The sequence below is a fragment of the Callithrix jacchus genome, chromosome 12 (genome assembly GCF_049354715.1).
Source record: "Callithrix jacchus isolate 240 chromosome 12, calJac240_pri, whole genome shotgun sequence".
Lineage (NCBI taxonomy): Eukaryota > Metazoa > Chordata > Mammalia > Primates > Cebidae > Callithrix > Callithrix jacchus.
The window spans coordinates 9633378-9656038 of NC_133513.1; the positions used below are offsets into that span (position 1 = coordinate 9633378).

Here is a 22661-nt window from a genome sequence, read left to right on the forward strand (position 1 = left end):
ATGTCCTCCAGATTCACCCATATTACTGCAAATGACAGGATTTCCCTTTTCTTTTCTTTATTTCTTCCTTTTTTTTTTTTTTTTGAGATGGAGTTTCACTCTTTTTGCCCAGGCTGGAGTACAATGGCGCAATCTCAGCTCATTGCAACCTCTGCCTCCCAAGTTCAGCCAATTCTCCTGCCTCCACCTTCTGAATAGGTGGGATTGCAGGCACCCGCCGCCACCCCTCCGTGCTAATTTTGTATTTTTAGTAGAGACAGGGTTTCACCATGTTGACCAGGCTGGTCTTGAACTCCTGACCTCAGGTGATCCACCTGCCTCGGCCTCCCAAAGTGCTGGGATTACAGGCATGAGCCATCATGACCGGCCTCCTTTTTTTAATAGATGAAACTACATATATATACATATATATACACACACACACATATATATACACATATATATGTGTATATATATGTAGTTTCATCTATTAAAAAAAGATATATATTAAAATATATATATATAAACCCTCTCTTATGCATTCATCTGTCAATGAAAGCTTAGGTTGTTTTCTTTACTGTGAATAATGCTGCAATCAATATGGGAGTGCAGATCCTGATTTATTTTATTTTATTTTATATTTTGAGATGGAGTCTCACTCTGTCACCCAGGCTGGAGGGCAGTGACGTCATCTCAGCTCACTGCTACCTTTGCCTCCCAGGTTCAAGTGATTCTCCTGCTTCAGTCTCCTGAGTAGCTGGGATTACAGGTGTAAGCCACCATACCTGGCTCATTTTTGTGTTTTCAGTAGAGACAGGGTTTCACCATGTTGGCCAGGCTGGTCTCCAACGTCTAACCTCAGGCGATCCGCCCACCGCAGCCTCCCAAAGTGCTGGGATTATAGGCGTGAGCCATGATGCCCAGCTGAGATAGAAATTTATTTAATGTTACCTTGTAGGTCACTGACCTGTCAGGGGCAGACCTCCAAACCTCTGCCATCCAGCGATAGCTTCTCAGAGGTGCATGATGGCAGCTCCTGCTAACAGTTTCTGGCAGGTGCTGTGTGAAGCACTGGGCACGAATGACCTCCATAGATAGGTGCTATTATCATTTCTGCTTTACGGTTGAAGAAGTAAAGGCTTAAAGAATGTAAATAATTTACACATGAGGGACCAGGACGTAAACCTCACAAGAGAGCCTGTCTCCCAGTCATGCTGTGCTGCCGGCCTTGGAAATAGGTAGCCTGTCTGTGGATATTAAAAGAATGCTTTTCCAGAAAAAAAGACAAACAAACAAATGCCCTTTTTAATTATGTGATTCCTTACTGTCACGTCTTCATCAGGTAGAATGCACAGTAGGTTTTCGTTTCCGTTTCACCGATGCAGAAACAGATGTGGGCTTTCCTGGAAGGTGACATGAATTGAATTGGGTGGGTGGGGGTGCCATTCAGGATGGTGTTCCTGGGTCAGTTGATTTTATTTCTAGTCAGTAGATATGTGGGTGTAGGTCCTCATGTCTCATGGCTACTCCCTCTAATAGAGATGATTTTACTCCACAGCAGGAAAGATGCCTGCTATGCTGCAAAGCGTGTGATTTTGGATACGGTAATAATGTGTAAGGGTGTGTTTTCAAAGGTGGGCAGTGCATGCTTGCTAGGTTCCAGAGTGATCCTTGAGAGCCTTCTGGGCACATCCTGGAGAAAAATCTCCAGTGAGGCTGCAGTTGCAGTTTATTTCCTCATTCTAGCAAGAAAGCTCTTGACGATACAGCAGTGTTTGTTTTCTGCTTGGTAAAGTAGAAAGGAAAACAGCAGAAATTAGCACGGCACAGTGTTGACGCCAGCCCAGAGGCAGGGCCTCTCCTGGTACCCTCCCCTGCTGCAAACCTTTGCCGCTGGAAAGCCTTCAGCTGCTATGAGATTAGCAGATGCAGCAGTTCACGCCAAGGCGCTGTGCAGTTTTTTCCCTGTTCCACCAGGTGTTGCCAGAGAACATTGAGCGGAGCTGAGCTCTGGGCGAAGTGTGTTCCCAGCTGCTCTGGAACACTCGGGCTGTTCTGAAGGCAGCAATTAAATGAGTTATGCTGAGTGGAGCAACCCTCTTCCTTGCACATTTAAATATGCCCCTTGTGTGTGCCTCATGCCTCACATTTCAAATCCACACATTTTTGATGTGCATTTGGATCTGCCCGCACGTCATCATGTTGGAGGAAGCAGAGCAGGCAAGGCTGTGGGGATCCAGGCTCCAGCTCAGGTCCCTGCTGCGCCTGTGGTCAGCCTTCCCTGTTACTGGAATGTGGATGGTAAGCTTAGATGACACAGAGGGGATTCATTACTTAACTAGGCTTCATGGCTGTTAAGTAAAGGCAGTTCCTTCTAACACCTGTTTTCCTCCCACTCTTCCATGCCTGGAGTTTTGAAATCACAGTCCTAGGTCAGTGATTCTCAGCGAGGTGTGACTCTGTGTTCCCCGGTGCGTTTGGCCATGTCCAGAGACGTTTTTGGTTGTCATGACTGGGGAGTTGAGGGATGCAACTGACATCGAGTAGGTAGAACCTGAGATGCCGCCGTTCATCCTGCGACGCAGAGAGCAGACTCCCCACAACAAAGGATTATCTGGTCTAAAATGTTGACAGTGGTGAAGGGAAGGTGCACAACCCCATTCTAGAGATGAAGGCTTTATTGGGAAGATACTTGCATTGTTCAAAACACAGAGTACAGTCTTTGAAACGGTGATTGTTCCAGAAAAGCTCACCTAGATCACCACACCTAAATATCATGCCTTGCCAAGGTAACATCCCTACCAAGGATTAAAAAAGAGGTGCCATATGCCATGGGCCTACTGTGTGCCAAGTACCTTGTTCATATGGTTTCTGATCTTCACAGAAATAATGTTGAGTGGGATTACTGCACTGCATTATAGAAGAGGAAATCAAGGGCCAGAGCACTTGCTTTTCTTGCTCAGAGTCACCTGGCTACTACGTATGGGAATCTTATTTTCATCTAGTCCCTTCCTTTCACTGTCTCACCCCATGGCCCAGAGGGTGGATGGATGTGGGTTTCTAAAAGAAAACCTACGTTTGAGTCTTGCTTTTGAGTGGACAGTAAATTAGAGAGTGACACAAAAACACTTAGAGGGAAAAACTATAAAAAAAAAAAGCTTTCAGAATCCAGTGTGTCTCTTTTCAATTACCGCTGTGACAAATTACTGTGAGCTCCGTGGCTTACAACACAGAGTTACTGTCTTAGAGTTTCAGAGGCAAAAAGGCTGAAGTAGGTCTTCCTGTACTAAACTCAAGGTGTCTGCAGGGCAGTTTCTTCTGGAAGTCTACTGGAAAGTCCATTTCCTTGCATTTTCTAGTTTCTAGAGGCCACCTGCCTTCCTTGGCTCATGGCCCCTTCCTCCATCTTCAGAGCTGTCAGTGTAGCATTTTCAAATCTCTCTCTGTCTCTACTTCTACGTTCATATGTCCTGTGGTCTCTTAGGGACCCAAGTGAGTACACTGACCCACCCTGATAATCTGAGATAATCTCCCATCTCAAGATCCTGGTTTTTAATTTTTTTTTTTATTTTCAAAGGTTTTGGGGGGAACAGGTGGTATCTGGTTCCATGAATAACTTCTTTAATGGTGATCTGTGCGATTATGGTGAGCCCATGACCCGAGCAGTATACACTGAACCTGGTCTGTAGTCTTTTAATCACATCCATAAACTCCCTTTTGCCAGGTAAAGTGGGGATTAGGACATGAGCATCTTTGGGAGAAGGATGTTATTCTGGCACATATTTTATAGCTGCCACTGCTAGAGATAATGGAAATAAAGTGGGTATGTGTCTTTGTATGTGTGTATGTGTGTGTGTGTTGCAGAGAAGAATGGCACACACAAAAAAGAAATCATGATACTAATTACTCTCAGACAGGTACGACTGTCACCAGTCATGTGCATCTTTGTATCCTCAGAGGCTGCTGTGGTGCCCCCTAAGTGGCATGGTAGGGGCACAGTTTGTATTTCACGTATTAGCTTTTGTAGGAAACGTCAGACGTGTTCAGTAGAAATGCAGAAGAACAACTGCATCTTATAGCAACCCAAATATGTAGCATACTTATTATATTAATTGCTGTTAAGATTCATCTTAATATAATGCTGGTTGATAGGCAGAATAACAGCTAGAGACTGCAAGTTTTCAGACTACCTTCTGCATCTTCATAGATTCAGTCTCTTCAATTACACTCTAGTGTTGCACAGGCTTTTATATTTCACTGGGGGTGGGAAAACTATGGCCCTCAGATGAAATCTGGCCTGTGGGCTGTTTTCCTAGACAGAATGTTACGGGAACACAGCCATGCACATTTGTTTACCAATCATGGATGACTGCTTTTGAGCCACAATGGTGGAATTGAGTAATTGCAATGAATGTATGGCCCACAATGCATAAAATATTTATTTCCTGACTCTTTACAGAAAAAAAAAAAACTTCAGTTACCCAGTTAGATGTTGGCAAGCTCCCTTAGTGAGGACATAGAAAGTTTGATTAACTAGAACACAACATTCTCACAACATTGGGGGTCAGAACATTCACATTCTTTGAATTACAGTGTTTGTAACATCCTCCTATTGAATGTCTTACCGCAAGTAATAAAAGTCTCAAGTTAATTGAGACTGGCACTCACGTGGTTTAGATTTTTTTTCCCCAGCTACGTTTAGTGAGATAAATTGTGCTTCACTGCAGTGACTTGTAGATGACAATACAGCAGAGGAAATTTTAATACAGTGACTGTATTCATTTTGAAATAAAAAAAAAGTTAAAGTGTGTCAGAGCACAGTAAACGATTCAAAACTGTCACTGCACAGAGATGAATGGGAGAAACTGTGTGTCTCCAGAAATTTTCCGTAAATATCCTTAAATCATAATGTCTGCTTGGTCTGCTGAGAAGTCTAATTCCTGATACTCTTCATCTCTCCAGACTGCCCATCGATTGCCTGAGTATTGCGATTGCTATTCCTGATAACTGAGTTGATAATCTAATTTAATAAGGCTTTATCTCGGTCTAAATGAGCAATCACGGCTGCTATCTCCTAGAGCACGTTTCTCCACTGTTGACATTTTGAGCTGATAGTGTAATTTCTTTGTTGTAAGTGGACAACCCATGCACTGTAGGGTATTGAACAGCATTACTGGCCCCTATCCACATTACACCAGTAGCATCCCCTCCTTCTTCACTGCGTTGTAACTACTGAAAATGTCTCCAGATATTGCCATCTCTTCCTTCAGGCCTGGCGGGGCAGGGGCGGTCGACATAGTCCCCAGATGAGAACCATTGTTTTAGAGACGCGGTGTTGGAAGTGTTTGGCACCTTTCATGGAAACCATTGCCTGTTGTTATCCCACATGAACTTTTGTTCTTTTCCTTTTGCATCCCCACCCGTCTCTTCTTCCCCTCCTTTCTCCTGGGCTGGGCTTTTCTTTGTGTCTAAATGCACTGCAAAGACGAGATTGCCTTAAAGTCCTCCAGCTTTGCCTGATAACCCTGAGCCGCGCTGCCTCTCTAAGCCAGATCAGCAGAATCCGGCCTGTGATCAGGTTCCGGGAGCTGGAGGACCTCTCCGTCTCAGGCTGCTGTGATCAGAGAGTTTGGAGAATGAGAGTCTCTCTGATGTGGTCTTATCAGGCTGAGCCTAATGTCAACCCTGTTAGAGAAGCTTTGTCCGATCTGCCTGTAGCTTTGTTCTGAACCGTTCGGTAACAGTTCACTGGAGCAGAAAGAGGCCTGTGAATTGATATTATAAACCCGCATGCCTGTTTTATTCATTGCGGAGGCAACAGAATATAACACAAGTATTTATTTTTACTGGTTGGAGAGTGACATTTCTTTCCCTGTCCCCACTGTCACAGAATGCAGAAAACAGCACAGGGCTCCCAAACACAATTCCGTTAGAAAGCTGTTGGCCAATTGTTTCTGGTTTCCATTATTTTGCACTATCCTAAGCAGTGAATGTCCGTGCACTGAATATGTATGTGTGTGTAATACATATTATGTTCGTTTGGATGGTCTCAATAAGGAGTCACATGCCATCGGATGTAATCCAATCACTATGGGCCAGACCTTCTGTCCCTGGCTGTTCCCTTAACCCAGCCACCACCTTGATTTCATTGAAAGTTAGATTTTCTAGGAAAATTCATGAAACTCCATCCTATTTCATTCATTCCTTGCTCCTGGGCATTCCTTGCTGAAGGTCAGGAGCTGTGAAATTTCTCTTTAGTCCCATTGCTTTGATATGGCGGAGGCTGGGCAATGGAGAAAATGAAGTGTGGAAAAATGGTGTTACGGCAATGTCTTAAATGAGGGGAGGGGTCTGCCCAAGGAGGCTGGATAAAACTGAAGGAGGTACCGCATGTGGTCTGAGCTGAGGTTTCTCTAACAGTGAGACCAGGAAGTGGACCAGGGGGCACAGCTCTATGGCTGCAATGCCAGGGTCCCTCCCGTTGCAGTTAGGGCTGCATCTTACAGTGGCATCTTCAATGATGATGATGACGGTGATGATAGTAGTAGGTTGGATCACAGGAAATTGCTGGCATTTGATAATTGTTAACCTACATAAATGTCACTTTCCTACAGTGCAACTTAATAATCCTACACATAATAGCTCATCTGCGCTGGGTGACTGCTACGGTCCAGGCACAGTGCTATAAGCACTGAATAAATATTGGCTCCTTAGACCAACACGACCACTCGCTATTACAGATACTGTTACTGCTCTCACGTGACGAATGAGGATGCTAAGCTGTGGGAATAACTTGCCGAATGCCACTAAATGGCAAAACTGGGATTAAAACCCAGGACATTACGCCTTTATTCTCTTCTGTTAACCCCTAACCTCCTCTCTTGGTTGGAAAACAGTTTTCGAGAGATGCTCCTATTTCCCACAGAGGGTCCTGCATTTTCATCGGGCTTGAGGATCATGAGTTTTCATGTGTGTGTGTGTATGTGTGTGTGTGAGTGTGTATGTGCGTGCAATCCCCCTAATTGTGGGGAATACTAATAAGTTCCAGTGATCTACCCTCCACCTAGTAATCAACTTGAACTCTTTTTTTTTTTTTTGAGATAGAGTCTCACTCTGTTGCCGAGGTTTGAGTGCCGTGGTGTGATCTAGGCTCCCTACAACTTCCATCTCCCAAGTTTAAGCAGTTCTCATGCCTCAGCATCCTGAGTAGCTGGGACTACAGTCATGAGCCACCATGCCTGGACAATTTTTGTCTTTTTAGTAGAGATGGGGTTTCTCCAGGTTGGCCAGACTTGTCTTAAACTCCTGACCTCAGTGATCTGCTGGCCTCAGCATCCCAAAGTGTTGGGATTACAGGTGTGAGCCACTACACCCAGCCAATCAATTTGAATTCTAAGAATGGCTGACAGAGAACTTTGTCTTGAAGGTTGTGTGTTAGGGAAGAGCCATCAGGGCTCATCATCATCAGTTTAGCCACAATTCCACATTGGATTCCCTGACAGTATATAGAATTTCAGTTCTACAGTCTTCCTTCTCTAAGTTTCACCCCGTCTGTGAGAGAGGAGACCAGGCCCTGGTAGTCTTAGCAAAAATGCTCAACACATGAAAATGGGAAGTACTATTTAAAAATGGAATAACTCCACCGGGTGCGGTGGCTCACGCCTGTAATCCCAGCACTTTGGGAGGCTGAGGCAGGTGGATCACGAGGTCAAGAGATCGAGACCATCCTGGTCAACATAGTGAAACCCCATCTCTACTAAATACAAAAAAATTTACAGGTGGCACATACCTGTAATCCCAGCTACTCAGGAGGCTGAGACAGGAGAATTGCCTGAACCCAGGAGGCGGAGGTTGCGGTGAGCCGAGAATGCGCCATTGCACTCCAGCCTGGGTAACAAGAGCGAAACTCCGTCTTAAAAAAAAAAAAAAAATGGAATAACTCTTTTCTTCCCCAAAATCTATAACCCCAGTCTAACCATAGAAACATCAGACAACTTCTAACTGAGGGACAGTGTGTAGATCTGACTGTCAAGGTGATCAGAGATAGGGAAGTCTAAGAAACTGTCACAGGCAAGAAGAACCTTCAGAGTCACGGCACCCAGATGCCACGTGGTGTCGCAGATGCGATCCTGGAGACAAAAAGGACACTGCGTGAAAACTAAAGCAATCTAAGTAAGGGCTACAGTTAATCATAATGTATTCATGCTGTTTCCTTCGCTGTGAAACATGTACCATACTACTGTAAGATGTTGATAACAGCGGAAATTGGCCGGGCAGGGTGGCGCATGCCTGTAATCCCAGTACTTCAGCAGATTACCTGAGGAGTTCAAGACCAGCCTGGCCAACAAGGCAAAACCCCATCTCTACTAAAAATACAAAAATTAGGCAGGCAGGGTGGTGCGTGCCTGTAATCCCAGTACTTCGGCGGATTACCTGAGGAGTTCAAGACCAGCCTGGCCAACAAGGCAAAACCCCATCTCTACTAAAAATACAAAAATTAGCCAGGTGGGGTGGTGCGTGCCTGTAATCCCAGTACTTCGGAGGATTACCTGAGGAGTTCAAGACCAGCCTGGCCAACAAGGCAAAACCCCGTCTCTGCTAAAAATACAAAAATTAGCTAAGCAGGGTGGTGTGTGCCTGTAATCCCAGCTACTTGTGAGGCGGAAGCAGGAGAATCACTTGGACCTGGGAGATGTAGGTTGCAGTGAGCCAAGATCTCACCACTACATTCCAGTCTGGGTAACAGAGTACGACTCTGTGTCAAAAACAAAAGAAAGAAAAAAGTTAATAATAGTGGAAATTGACTGTTGAATACATGGAAATTCTCTGTATGAACTTCACAACATTTCGGTAAATTGAAAAGTATTGTAAAATTGAAATTTTATTTTTTTAAAAAGGAAAATAAATGTAAGCCCTATAAAAGATATGGACTAACCAAATACTTTCTAGATTTCCTGTTCATACCGTTTCTCACTTAGTAATACAAGCATTCTATTTTAGATTTCTCTTGTGTCTGTTAGACTCCCAAAGGCTTTGAAAAGTCCCACGGTAAACAGCTTTATAAACAAATTTGTGTGGCTTGTTTTAATTCACATTTTCCCATGCAGATTTAATCATGAATTATTTTACTTGAGAAGCAGCGATAGGGGAAAATAAAAGTAGTTCCCAAGCCTCTGGGGTGACAAGGTCTTTCTTAGCACCAGCTTTTCCCAGGACACACCATTGAGACACCTCGGCGTCACTACCCAGAAGACTTAGTAACCTCTTCGTGTCTCCACACGGACACTCACCTGTAAACCATTCCTCTCCGCTGCACACCCTCCTCCATCTGACTCCCTGGCTCCCTTCCCTAGCTTTCCTCTGTAGCAATGGGTCCCACATGTCCCTGGATCACTTGTTAAAACCTAGATATCCAGCCTCAACTCCCACAGTTCCTGATTCAGTGGGTCTAGGGATGGGGCCCAGAAACGTTACATTTCTCATAAGATCCAAGGTGAGACCAACACTACTGGCCTGGGGATCCCACTTTGCAAACTACTGAGAATCCCTCTGTCTCCTTGTAAGGCTGCCTTCCATTCCGCCATAGATTCTTTGGCCTTCTCATTTGTGCTCTTGCTCTTCCCAGGTGCTGGTTGCTTAGTATCTAAAATAAATCTTGGCTGGGCCCTGTGGCTCACACGTGTAATCCCAACACTTTGGGAGGCCGAGGCAGGCAGATCACAAGGTCAGAACTTTGACAATATGGTGAAACCCCATCTCTATTAAAAATACAGAGACATTAGCCGGGCATGGTGGCGCATGCCTGTAATCCCAGCTACTCAAGGGGCTGAGGTAGGAGAATTGCTTGAACCTGGGAGGTGGAGGTTGCAGTGAGCAAAGAACATACCACTGCACTCCAGCCTGGGTGACAGAGCAAGACTCTGTCTCAAAAAAAAAAATTAATTAAAATAAATCTCAACAAAGTATTCCTCAGCAGGTGTGGCGTTCAGAAATGGATAGGATTCAAGCAAACAAAGGCGATTACTTGGTTTAACAGCACAATTTAATGACAAAAGTTTTTTTTTTGTTTTTTTTTTGTAGCGTTGTAGTGCTGGATTCCAGGCACCTCTCATGGAGTCCGTGAACTTGGATTTTGCCATGTAAATTGGGGATGATCACTCACCACTTTGGCTTTTGTGAGGTTTAATTGGGTTTGCAGTCATTAAAGTGCAGCGCCTGGCACATTGTAACAGCTCATTAATAATTACTTTCCTGACTCCAAGAAGATAGTTCTCAGATGTTGGTGACCATCATTATCTCCTGCAGAGATGTGGAGATGCAGAGCCCTGACCCTGCTTCCAGAGACTCTGACTCATCAAATCTGGGAATGAGATGAGAATCTGTACATGTTACAGACAAACCAGAAAATCCCAATTCGATAAGTCTACAGACAGTCCGTTTGTTCACTGTTCATTTAGTCAGTCAGCAAGCATCTCATACACTTCCATGCACCAAGTTGGACTGCACGTGGCAGGGATACAGAAATGGACGTCACCTTGTTGGAAATGATAGGCACCCCATCCTACACAAGGAACTCTGTGTTGACTGGCCAGGTTATGGGAAGTGGCATAAAGATGGAGCAAAAGCAATGTAAGAAGATAGATGGCTGGTCAGAGGTCTTTCTGAGACAATTGCATTAAAGGGAAGATTGAATAAAGGAAGAAAACACTAAAAAAAAAATCTTCAGTTGAAATGTGGTTCTTTCTAATACGAGCCACAGAATTTAACACAAATCTACTGTACTCATCTTGCGTGTTTTTCTTTTAATAATAGAAAATTTTGATTTCTCAACTAATATAGTAGGAACTTGTTGAAGGTCTATCATATCCCAAGCATAATGCTCAGTATTTTTCAAATATTATTTCTTTTTTTTTTTTTTTGAGACAAAGTCTCGCTCTTGTTACCCAGGCTGGAGTGCAGTGGCACAATCTTGGCTCACTGCAACCTCTGCCTCCTGGGTTCAAGTGATTCTTTCTTGTGCCTCAGCCTCCCAAGTAACTGGGATTACAGGCATGTGCCAACATGCCTGTGTAGTTTTTGTATGTTTAGTTGAGACAGGATTTCACCATGTTAATAAGGCTGGTCTTGAACTCTTAACCTCAGGTGATCCGCCCGCTTCAGCCTCCCATAGTACTAGAATTACAGGTGATGAGCCGCTGCACCCAGCCCTTATTTCTAATCCCCATAACGACTTTCTGCAAGGGAAGGTTTTCCTCTCAACGTTACAGATGAGGGTAGTTGTGAAGAGGTTGTATGGTCACAGAGTAAATGGCCAAGGACGGCTCTTTCTGTACAGCCTCTGACATACAAAAATTCAGACTTCATTTCCAAAGTCATTAGCCGTACCAACTATAATCCTCTTAAGAAACTAATTAATTTGTTACCATTTTTCATATTTATTATATTGCCATACCCCATGGCGTGGCTATGCCTCCAAATCTCCCAGAGGTGGTTGCCGAGCATCTGGTGTGTTAAGGTTTCCTCAGACGACGCATCTGATATGCAACCGATGACAGGTACCACTGGCTAGCATTATAATCCAAGCTAAATCAGTCTCTGCTGCCTGTGGAACCAGATGCAGCGCTGGTTCAGAATATAGATCCAGAGGGTCGCTCTGAGCCAGTGCACTTGAAGCTTGTGGTCATGATGAACTTCACGCTCATCTGGAGAACTGAGCAACAGACCAGCCCATGGAGCAGCAGATAAAACGGCAATGTGAAGTCAGCACGGGCCCAGGCATCCAAACGGGGTTTGAAACCCAGCTCTGCTCTTTTCTGGCTTTGTGATTTGGGATGACACACAAAATATATTTTAACATTATTAACAACACGGTAGCTAGCCAACAGTGTATTCTCTTTGCTCTCTCTTAAAAGCCCCACCCTTAACCAAGAAGTACCAGCTGCATCCCAGGAAGACAAGAAAAGGGCTGCCATTTCTTCTCCACTCGGCAGTGATTACATTGCTTTTCCAGTGCAGGAAAGTAGTGAATATATACATGTGTTCATATATATATATATGTGAATCTTTCCAGGACCTTCTTTCCAAAGTTATTTTACTCTAAACTTAGCTTCCTCTCCTGGGAAAGATGGAACTGTCCTTTTTATGCATTTGCTGTGATAACTTTGGGCCCAGTTATGCTTGCTATGAAGCTTGGGCTGGTTGTGGTTTAGGAGAAAAAAAAAAAAATCAAGTGAAACTTGAGACTGTTTTCTCTCTTCGTTCCCGAACTTCATCTTTGCGGAGATGGTCTCCTCTCTGCTACACAGAGTCCTCAGACGCCTCTTTTTCTCTCCTTACCCTTTCTTTCTTATTAAACCCCCAGTCCCCCAATCTGAAACAATTGCTCCCACTTTGCATTCCATGGAGCTGTAATATTTGCCCAACGATGAGCTCCATTCAGCAGTTTGTTAACTGAAATGGGAAGTGACAGATTCAATAAAAGGAAATCTCTGTGCCAAGGAAACAGATATTATTTCTCCCCTCGCTCTCCCTTTCTCTGTGTCTCAGACTCCTCTGTGCCCGGAATCCAGAGACACTGAGCTTACGGACAAGTCAAAGCTTTCTATTGATCCATGTCCCACTAATTTGATCAGAATAGAGAGTTTTATTCCCTGTAGTTCCTCCCTCTTATGATTAGCTGGTATGGTTGAGTGCCTGGGAGTCACCCCCAACCTCTGCTGATTGTCAGAGGGAAGAAGTGATGTACAGGACAGTGGGCCTATACTGTGCTGAGAGGGGTCCCTGTAGAAAAGACGGGGACAATTGTAAACAGAAGATCAGAGTTGAGGTGAAAGTGCAAGATCTCCTTCTGGGGACAGCCTTCTTGTCTTTGTGGTCAATGGATTTGGAAAAGCGCCCACTATTCCCAGTCACTGAAAATCAGAGGACCCCAAAGGCAATGCATACGCATTTAATCTGTAATGAGTAAAAAGCAAATAGACTTTAGAGATGCTTTTATTTTTCCGCGTGTATCTGGACACTAGTTGTAAATAGTAATGACAGTGGTGATCCTGAATAGCTATGTATCAGCTCCCTAGTAAATGCCAAGGACTGGTCTATGCACATAACACATACCATCTCATTTAATCCCTGGCAACAACCCTTTGAGGAAGGTGTTGTTATCATCCACATTTTATAGCAGAAAACTGGGGCTTAGAGAAGTAGTGTGTCCAAGAACTCATGGCTGGCAAATAGGATCCTTGAGATCCCAGTGTACAGCTAAACTTACACTTTGCCTAATTTTTTTTAAATGATTGAGGTCATTGTCCGTTTATATGTAATTTTGAGAAATACAACAAAGAGATGACTGCATATTCTGTTCCCCTAGTTCCCCCAGTGGTAACATCTTGTATAACCAAAGTACAATGCCACCCCCAGGAACCTGACATTGATCCAACCCATTGCGTAACTCAGATTTCACCAGCTTCACATGCTGTCCTGATGTGTGTATTCACTTCTCTGCAGTGTCTTACCCATGTAGCTTCCTGTGATAGCCACCATAGTCAACATACATCCTGGCTTTATTACAAAGACCCCAGGCTCTACGCTTTTGTACCCACAGTGACCTCCCTCCCTTTCCATATCTCAGGAATCCTTCATGTGTTCTCCATCTTTAGAATTCTGTCATTTCAAGAATGCTATATAAAACATACGTGATCCCAGCTACTCAAGAGGCTGAGGCAGGACAGTTGCTTGAACCCGGGAGGCAGAGGTTGCAGTGAGCCGAGACTGCGCCACTGCACTCCAGCCTGGCGACAGAGCAAGACTCCGTCTCAAAAAAAAAAGTATGTGAAAGGCTTCGCAATGATCATCTTCCGTGCATGTGTGTGTTTGCAGAATTTGTCCTCGGACGGAGCTTGATCGTCCGCTTCACTTCCGGACCCACTTTGTTTTCTCCATCATCTCCCATCTCCCTTTTGCTGCAGATGTATTGGATTTGGGCTTCCGGATTAGGTACATGATTGGCACTAGTATGCAGCCTATCCCTGTATCACCACACCACCCTCATCACACAGACGGGCTCCGTATGTCAGCGTGTGGAAATCCTCTATGAGATTTTCAAATCACATTTGGTCAGTGGAGGCCAGGACCCTCCCTTTCACTCTCTGCCCATCCCTCCATTCCTAACCCACTTCTCCTACAGGGCCCACAGGTTCATCAGCCACAGTGAACTTGAGGATGAGAGGACTCATTTCCATCGCTGGTCCATAGTTTCTATCTCAGAAGCCTCCATGCCACACATGGTTAAAAAGTTATTGCAGAAGAGGTTTGCCCCAGAGGTAAACCAGATCTTCCAGAGTATACCAGACAGGACTGTGTATTGTCTATGTTTGGGTGGGGGGCTTTATGCCCAATTTTCACAGGGCAAAGCATTTCCTGGAGTCTTGTGTGACAAACAGCTTTGACACTTGCCCATGCTCCATGGTGTCCAGGAGACTTCTCATTAAATGGGGTGACCACTGCCTCTTTGGGGTGTGAGTCAGGCATCTGAGTTGGAGATAAGGCATTCTGTGTCTCTGCCCAACACAACTCTCCTGTTTTCCTGGTGGCATGTCTGATGCCATTGAAGTCTCTACCTGTACATAGTCACTACACATTGGGTATGAAACACCAAAACAGTATTTGGCTGAATTGTTCTTTACCACAGAGTATTATTAGATTAGATTGGATCTTAGATTTTGAGGAGTTTTCGTGCCCCTACTTTTGCAACCCCAGAAAAACAATTTTGATACTATCTGCTCTCTAGAACTAATGCTTCATGTTCTCATCCTTTTTCCTCTCTCTGCCTGTGTCTCTGTCTGTCTTTCTCTGACTTCCTCTATCTCTCTCACTCCCCCATCTCTATTTCCTCTCCCTTGTAAAGGAAGGCATTGACTCTTCCAGACCCACTAGGAGTTGTTTTTTGTTATTGTTGTTTCTGATTTTTGTTCTTGTTGTTGTTTTGTTTTTAAGAAAGGGTCTCACTTTTTCACCCAGGATGGAGTGGAATGGCACAACCAGAGCTCCCTGTAGCCTTGCCCTCCAGACTCCTGCATTCCTCCCACTTCAGCCCCTGGAGTAGCTGGGACTACAAGTGTGTGTCACCATGCCTGGCTAGTTTTTTTGTATATTTTAGTAGAGACAGGGTTTTGCCACATTCCCCAGGCTGGTCTGGAATTTCTGGACTCAAGGACTTCCCCATCTTGGCCTCTCAAGGTGCTGAGATGACAAGCATGAGCCCCTATGCCTAGCCAAATGTTTTTATCATGTCCTCTGTCTAGTTGGTTGCTGCCTTGATTCCTCTTGAATCTTTCCCTCAATGATGCTCCCCTTAGCTGAGCATCAAACACAGACAGGAGGATATTCAATTCTGGGAGTCTCCCCCATCTCTCATCTGAATTTAAGCTGGCCACTTCGCTTCTTAATGCAGAGGAGCCAGAATCCCACTCCTTCCTTGGTGCGATGCATTTGGCACCTTTTCGAGGGCAGGTTGTATTGTGCCTTGTCAGGCTCGCCATGGCTTTTGTTTTCCTGCACATTTGAATAATGCATCTGATTACCATGGCAAATGCTGCGGCATATGCAAGCTTGGACCTCCTGCCTAATTAGCTGATGATAACAGGGCCCCCTGCCCTTTCCCCTCTCCACAGCCGTCAGGGACATGACAGTTCTTTTATCTTTCTTCAAAATTGACTTGCTCTCCTGACCCTCCAGTAGTTCCTGCTTTGTCTGTTTACCTCTCCTGCATTTTGCAAGACTGTTAATTTTCCATGGCACCTCCTATCTGCTTGTAATTAACACATCGCACACTGAAGAAATAGTTCTGCTTTTTGCAGATGCCTGATGGCGGCATCCTTTTTTTTCTTCTCCACTAATTATACCATTGTATTTTAGTGATCTACATTGACCTAAAAGGATCTTGTTTTTCCTTTCTTCCTTCCTTTCCTCCTTTTTTTTTTTTTTTTTTTTTTTTTTATTGTTTTGGTTAGAAGAGCAAGTATGGCTTTACAACCCAGTTTGGGCAGAAACTGGGAAGAGAATGAAATCATTACTGATACATGTTGTCACTATTTCTTTTCATAGCCTTTAAAGTAACAAATGAGGGTACATTTGTTGTCAGCCTTCCTGCTCAGTGTTTGACAACTCTTTGTTAGATGTGGGTAATGTTTGCTTTGGATATATACTCTCTCTCCAATCTAAATATTCTGCCGTGGTAATTATACAGATGGGGCACATGACCTATTCCGTAGTGTGTGGATATTCTCAGCGGATTGTAAATAGCCTCTCGTCCTATTAGATTTTAAGGAAGCTAAGCCCTTGCCTCCCAAACATGAGACATGGAATCTGTTTATCATCTTATGCTTAGGCTTAAGATTTAAGCTGTAATGAATACTGGTTCAAAGAGATTGAGGTGTAAGAAGGAGGTTGGTAGTTACAGCAATAAAAACAGGAGCAAAAAGAGCAGCTTTTGTGAAGGACTCCGGCTGGAATAATGATGATAGAATTGTCTAAATCGATACATCTCTTGTCAGACGCATGTCTGATGTTTGAATCAACCAGGCCTTTTCTGCAAGAGCTTTCCTCAAGAATATTGAATTATTTATTATTTGTATCTTTTTTTTTCTTTTCCCGTTCTGATGATGTTTTTTTCCCTCTGACTTAGTAAACTTTGTTTTTCATGCTGCCAGGTTCAATGTTGTCTACTCTTTGATAAATAGCAGTAATTGGGCATATAGCAGAAGTCATGTACAAATGTATGACTTCAATTACATCTGGAGCATTTTTTCCCTTTATATTGATCTTTTTTTTTTTTTTTTTCCTTATAAGATCTGTTCTCTAGAGCCTTATGGTGCTGAGTATTTTAAAGAATTGTTCTTTGTCCATGTGTGTCAGCATGGACTTTCAAACCTATGTATCTTTTTTAAAAAAAATATGGTCCTGACCTTTCCTGGGGCTGGACAGAGGTGGAAGATGAAATTGTGACACCTTCACTGGACAAACTGCACCTAACATTGTGGCTGGTCTTGCAGCCTTGAGGCAGTGTCATTTCTACAGTTGGCTTTTCTTCCTACAGGTTGGGCCGAAGCGGGGAAGGCAATGGCATTGACCAGGGAAGTTGTGTGTCATAGAAATTGTAGAGCACAGTAGGAGAAGAAAAGTGAAATGAAGCAAAAATAGGAGACAGAAAGAGAAAGGGTAACAACCTATGCTGTAATTGAAGCTTAAGAAAATACTGTCCTGGCCGGGTGCGGTGGCTCACGCCTGTAATCCCAGCACTTTGGGAGGCTGAGGCAGGTGGATCACGAGGTCAAGAGATCGAGACCATCCTGGTCAACATGGTGAAACCCCATCTCTACTAAAGATACAAAAAATTAGCTGGGCATGGTGGCGCGTGCCTGTAATCCCAGCTGCTCAGGAGGCTGAGGCAGGAGAATTGCCTGAACCCAGGAGGCGGAGGTTGCAGTGAGTGGAGATCACGCCATTGCATTCCAGCCTGGGTAACAAGAGTGAAACTCCGTCTCAAAAAAAAAAAAAAAAAGAAAATACCATCCTGGGACACTTTGTTTCTGATGTTATCTCAGTATCTCCTGGCTGATTCTTAAACTGCAAGTATTTATAGTACATGTATTTGCCAGTTTAGTGGACACTTCTATCTATGACTGTTTTGCTCAGGCACCCATAAATACACATATTTCCAAGGGTAAATGAACACCAGGCTGAATGTTAGGTGAGACTGTTCTTGCCAATAGTACATTTTCCAGGCACAGCCAAGTTTTCTAAGGCAGAAGTCTGATGTCGGATGGTACCGAAGTCAGTGCTCTGAGTGAATGGGACCTGCAGGCTGGAGAAATAAAAGGCAGATTGCAAGCCCACCGAGGTGCTCCACTGGTTGCTGCTTCCAGAGACTACAGGCCACATTCAGCGTCCACTGTCACATTTCCACTGGCCTGGAGGTGGCCTTTGCCAAAAGGCAGTCGGGGAAATAACTCCATATTGCTTCCGGTTTGGCTCTGACTTTCGGGTCCATGGCATCACGCTGTTGTCAGCAGTTTTCTGAGATGCAGAATAACGATGGGACACGGAATTCCATTTTGTAAGGGCAGGCAAAGAGAGAATGTTGCTTTCCTCAACCTTTTCAAAGGAGAAGTGAGCCCTTAAAAGGCATTTTCAGGTAGGAAATGTACACACATTATTTTATCTCATGCCCAGTCCCTAAAGCCATATCTGTTCCATATTTTTCAGAGGGAGAAAATAGAATAAAAACCTTCAGAGCCTCTGAGTGATAAAGGAATCACACTCTCAGTTATTATGCTGTGGGTGATGAAGCTGGGACATAAATAGACAAAGAGAAATGGAGTTGGCTTTGGTTGAGCCCGTGATTCTCGGCCACGTCGTATTTCTGCGTGTACGTTTGCTTATGTGTGCGTGTGTGTGCGTGTGCATGTGCCAGGGAGAAACACTTGGGTACAACTGCCTCTCCCGCCAGTAGGCTGTTAGGCACGGCACTCAGAAACAGCCTTATTGTTTTAGATTTCCTTTCATATCATGTAGGTGTCTATGCCATGCCACCCACACAGGAGAGCAAGTGAGCTGTGAAATATATTCATAGTTAGAGTACTGGGGAAATGGTGGCAAGCAATCGGAGGTAATAATGTCCGACAGGCAAGGGAGGCTGCCAGCATTACCTGCATTATTTCGGTTGCCTTTTTCATTATAGGTTCGGGAAATAGGCAGAAATTCAATTATGGCATGATTTGGGGTGGAATTGCTTGCACTCCCTGACCCCGTCACTGGGGGATCAAATGAGAAGTCAGCTCAAATAAAGTTTATAGTGCATTAACTGGATGGAGCAGTACCTTACCCACTGAGCATGATTTTTCATCTTCCAGGGGTTTGTAACTGCAACCTAGATACATCTGTACCTTAAGGCACGGGGAGGATTGGCTGAGATGTATAGGAGTGAGGAGAGGCAGCCAATGGTATGCAAACCCCTCCCCTCCCATGTGTAGCGCTGAGTTTCTCTGCAGCTCGGGCAAAGCAGTGTGATTAATAACAAGGAGGAAACCTGCTTGTTGGATTATTAATTTCCCATTCCCCTTGCCTTGTTTTTATTTCTTTGCACATATTCCTGATGCTTTTCCTTCTGGTTTTTTTTTCTTTTTGCCTTTTGCAAAGCCTTTCTACCCCTTCTTTTCCCTCCTGTGGCCCACGCTTTTGCCCATGGAACTAACCACTGGCCCTTCAGACTGACGCCTGGCTGCCCAACCTCGTGCAGGCTGGCTTCACGCCTGGGGTGAGTTTATCTCTTCCCATTGGGGATTCTGTCTCTGAAACCAGGAGAGAGAGAAGGAGAGGGGGAGAGAGAGGGAGAAAATAAGAACATGGGTCCAGTGGTGTTGGAGCCTTCCTGTATTTTAAGGATAGACTTGGCCTTCTTTCAGGAGTGATCCAAAAAGCAAGACCAGTTCATGGGGTACCTGTATCTAACCCCATCTCAGCTGCCCCTGGAAAAATAGGATTTCTCATAGTTGACTGATTAGGTATTTTCTCACCTCTTCTAAACACAGAGCACATCTTGTAAAAACGTAAAAAGTTGCAGGGGGGTGGGGAGATAATGACAGGTAATTGCAAGCTGTCATACTAAAAGAATTTGGGGTGCTGGAGTTTCATCTGCCAGCAGAATGGTAGAATGGAGGAAAGGGGAGATTTGGAAGGCTTTGGGGTAGCTTGTGAGTTGGGGTACTTTGCATGAAAACTTCTGTCACCATCTGTACTTTCAATTTGCCAATCCTTCCCTCACACTCCTGGGAAGGAGAGTTTCTTGCTGACTGCGGGCACAGGCGAATGGTTTGCAATTGCAGCTTGTGCTGTTTATATGGGTGCATGTGATTCAGGGGACTTCTGGGTTCTGATTCGCCAATCTGCCCAGAGGAGGAGGCTGGGCCACTTTCTTTTCCACATTATACTGCATAGCTCTGTTCTGGGTCTCTCCTCACCTGTTTTGAAGGATTTCTTTGCCTCTCTCCAAGTCTCTCCCCTCTCGTAAATCGGCATGACTAAATAGCAGAAGGGTGGGGGTGGTGGCATGCATTATTCACATGAGCTGTCTTTACCAGCCTGTCCATATGTCTGAAGGAAACCTTGTGTTTTAATCCCAAGAAGTCGTCTTTTTTGAAGATTACCTTGAAGCATCCAAAAGCTAATAGGATGGAGAACTGAAGGCATTTGACATTGATTGTTCTCTTTATTTATATAACTTAAGCACAAGGCAGAGAAAATCTTCCAAGCTGATTATTTCTTTGGTTTATTCTGAGCCTTTTTTTTTTTTATTATGAAGCATTTAGAGCTTCTTAAGTAGTGAATTTTTAGGAAAAAGAGCCATGCAATGATATAATGACTCTAGTAGCAGATTTTTGTCATTTTTTTTTAAAGAAGTGCACAGAGCAGCCATGAATTTTGTGTAATTTATGCTTGAATATATGTATATATTGAGACATATATGTATATACATGTCTCTTCGTATATATATATATTCAAGTGTGTATATGTATATAGTGAGTGTGTATATATACATATATACACATATATATATACACACATATATATACATACACATATATGGTCTAGCTCTGTCACCCAGGCTGCAATACAGTGATGCATTTTTGTCTCGCTGCAACCTCTGCCTCCCATGTTCAAGCGATACTCCTGCCTCAGCTTCCCAAATAGCTGGGATTACAGAAGTGCATCATGACGCCCAGCTACTTTTTGTATTTTTCGTAGAGACAGGGTTTTGCTGTGTTAGCCAGGCTGGTCTCGAACTCCCGGACTCACGTGTTCCACCCCACCTCGGCCTCATAGGTGCTGGGATTACAGGTGTGAAGCACCTCACAGGGCCATACACTTGAATGTGTCTTATTAAATACGAGATTACTGGTAAGGACTCTGTGTTTACATCATACTTGTTTACAGGGTACAAAATGCATTTGTTTTGTTTCTTATGTAATGCCCAGGATAAGAAAGAAATGAAAGAACCTTTGGAAGGGGATACGGTTTCCACTTTGACAATTTGGGAGCACAGTATTATCCTTAAAGGAAACAAACAAAAGACAAACAAACAGGAAACAATGCCAGTGGAAACGCTCCGTAATCATCTTTCTAGTTAATTTTTCTTCAGGTTCTAGGTCTCCCTCTGGAAATAACAGGTGTTATTTTGACTGAATGAACCCCCAGTGAGGTAAAATTTAGAGCAGAACATAATACGAATTATATTCCAAAGGCGACAAGATGCTTGGGAGTTTAAGCACCAAATAGAATGCTGTCATAGACGGTGTTAATATAATACGAATTTGCATTATTATTATTTTGACATGAAAAGGGGAACTTATTTTAAATCTCAATGTATTGTCTATAACAAGTACTGACTTTTTAAATACGCTCCCCGTCCCCCACCCCAGAGAAAGGCTTATACTCTTGGGAAATTATTTCATTTAGACATTTAGAGGAAAAAAAATGTGAAATTTGTGTTTTGAAGAGTGTTTTTGCTTTAGAATACTAAATCTCCAGTATTGTTTATTGCTTCATTTAGAGCATGTGGATTTTCAACACATTTAATGAGAGAAGTAGGGTTTGATGTTTTCCCTGTGACTTCTTATGAACCCGTAAGGGGTCTATTTGATGAGTAATAGTTGAGTTGACTTTTTCCTCTGACCAACCTTCTCCATGTCTTCATTGCTTCGTTTTTCCCTGAACTGCATCGTGTAATAGAAAACTTCCTCAAAACCTGTTCCTACTTGAGAAATTTCAAAGGATGGAAACCTTTCTTTGAAGGACTTAAAATTACATTTATATCAGAACGAATCATGTCTCAACTTTAAATATCACCGTATTTCTGGCGGTCTCTCTTGTTTCCAAGTGGCAAATGTTTCTTCTGGAATTACATAGGTTCCTCTTGCTCATTCTCTTTCTGAACTGCTCTGGATAAATGTGTGAAAATAAGGAAGTTGTTAAGCCCTGAGAATGAGCTTGGAAAATAGCAATTCACCTACCTGGGCAAAAGCTCCAGAATATTCTACGGGGGAAGAAGACTCCCCTTCTCTCTTTAAACCAATCATCTCTTATACTGGGGAGAGAAAGGATCGCCTTCCAGGATTTTTTTTTTTTCTTTTCCTGACTCTGTTGTATAACAGTTCTTAAAATACTGCCTGGTTAATTTGTTTCTATTTTACATGAGCATTATGCAAACAGTGATAAACGAAATGTATCTTTTTTGCTCCCATAAAGCTTCCTCCCAGATTCTCCTTAGTGTTTACAGAAATGTGCTCTATTCATGAGCTCAGATCAATTGTTTATGCACATTGGTGTTCATTTGTTCAAGGCGGCATCTGGGCCTCGGATTCGGGAGAGACCCGTTGAGGCAAAGCGCTATTAATAGAAAGGCTTATCTCGTTTAGGGGAATAATCATTTTAATATGCTCAGGAAGATGCCAGCGTGCAGGCTCCTGGCCCACCCTCGCCTAGGCAGGGTCTACACCTTCCAGAAGCAAGCACAGCCGCAAAGAGCTCTTAAAGAAGTGATTACAGACTCATGATTGCTCTACAAATTGAGTCTTTTTTCTGCCTGACAGTGATCCTGGCATCGTCTCCCCGCTTAATCCTTGCTAGCA

General features: G+C 43.7%; 1 protein-coding gene across 1 annotated transcript in view; it reads left to right on the top strand.

The window, feature by feature from the left end:
- The window catches only part of RBFOX1 (RNA binding fox-1 homolog 1), a 2602982-nt gene that overhangs the window by 2274980 nt on the left and 305341 nt on the right, over window positions 1-22661 (top strand).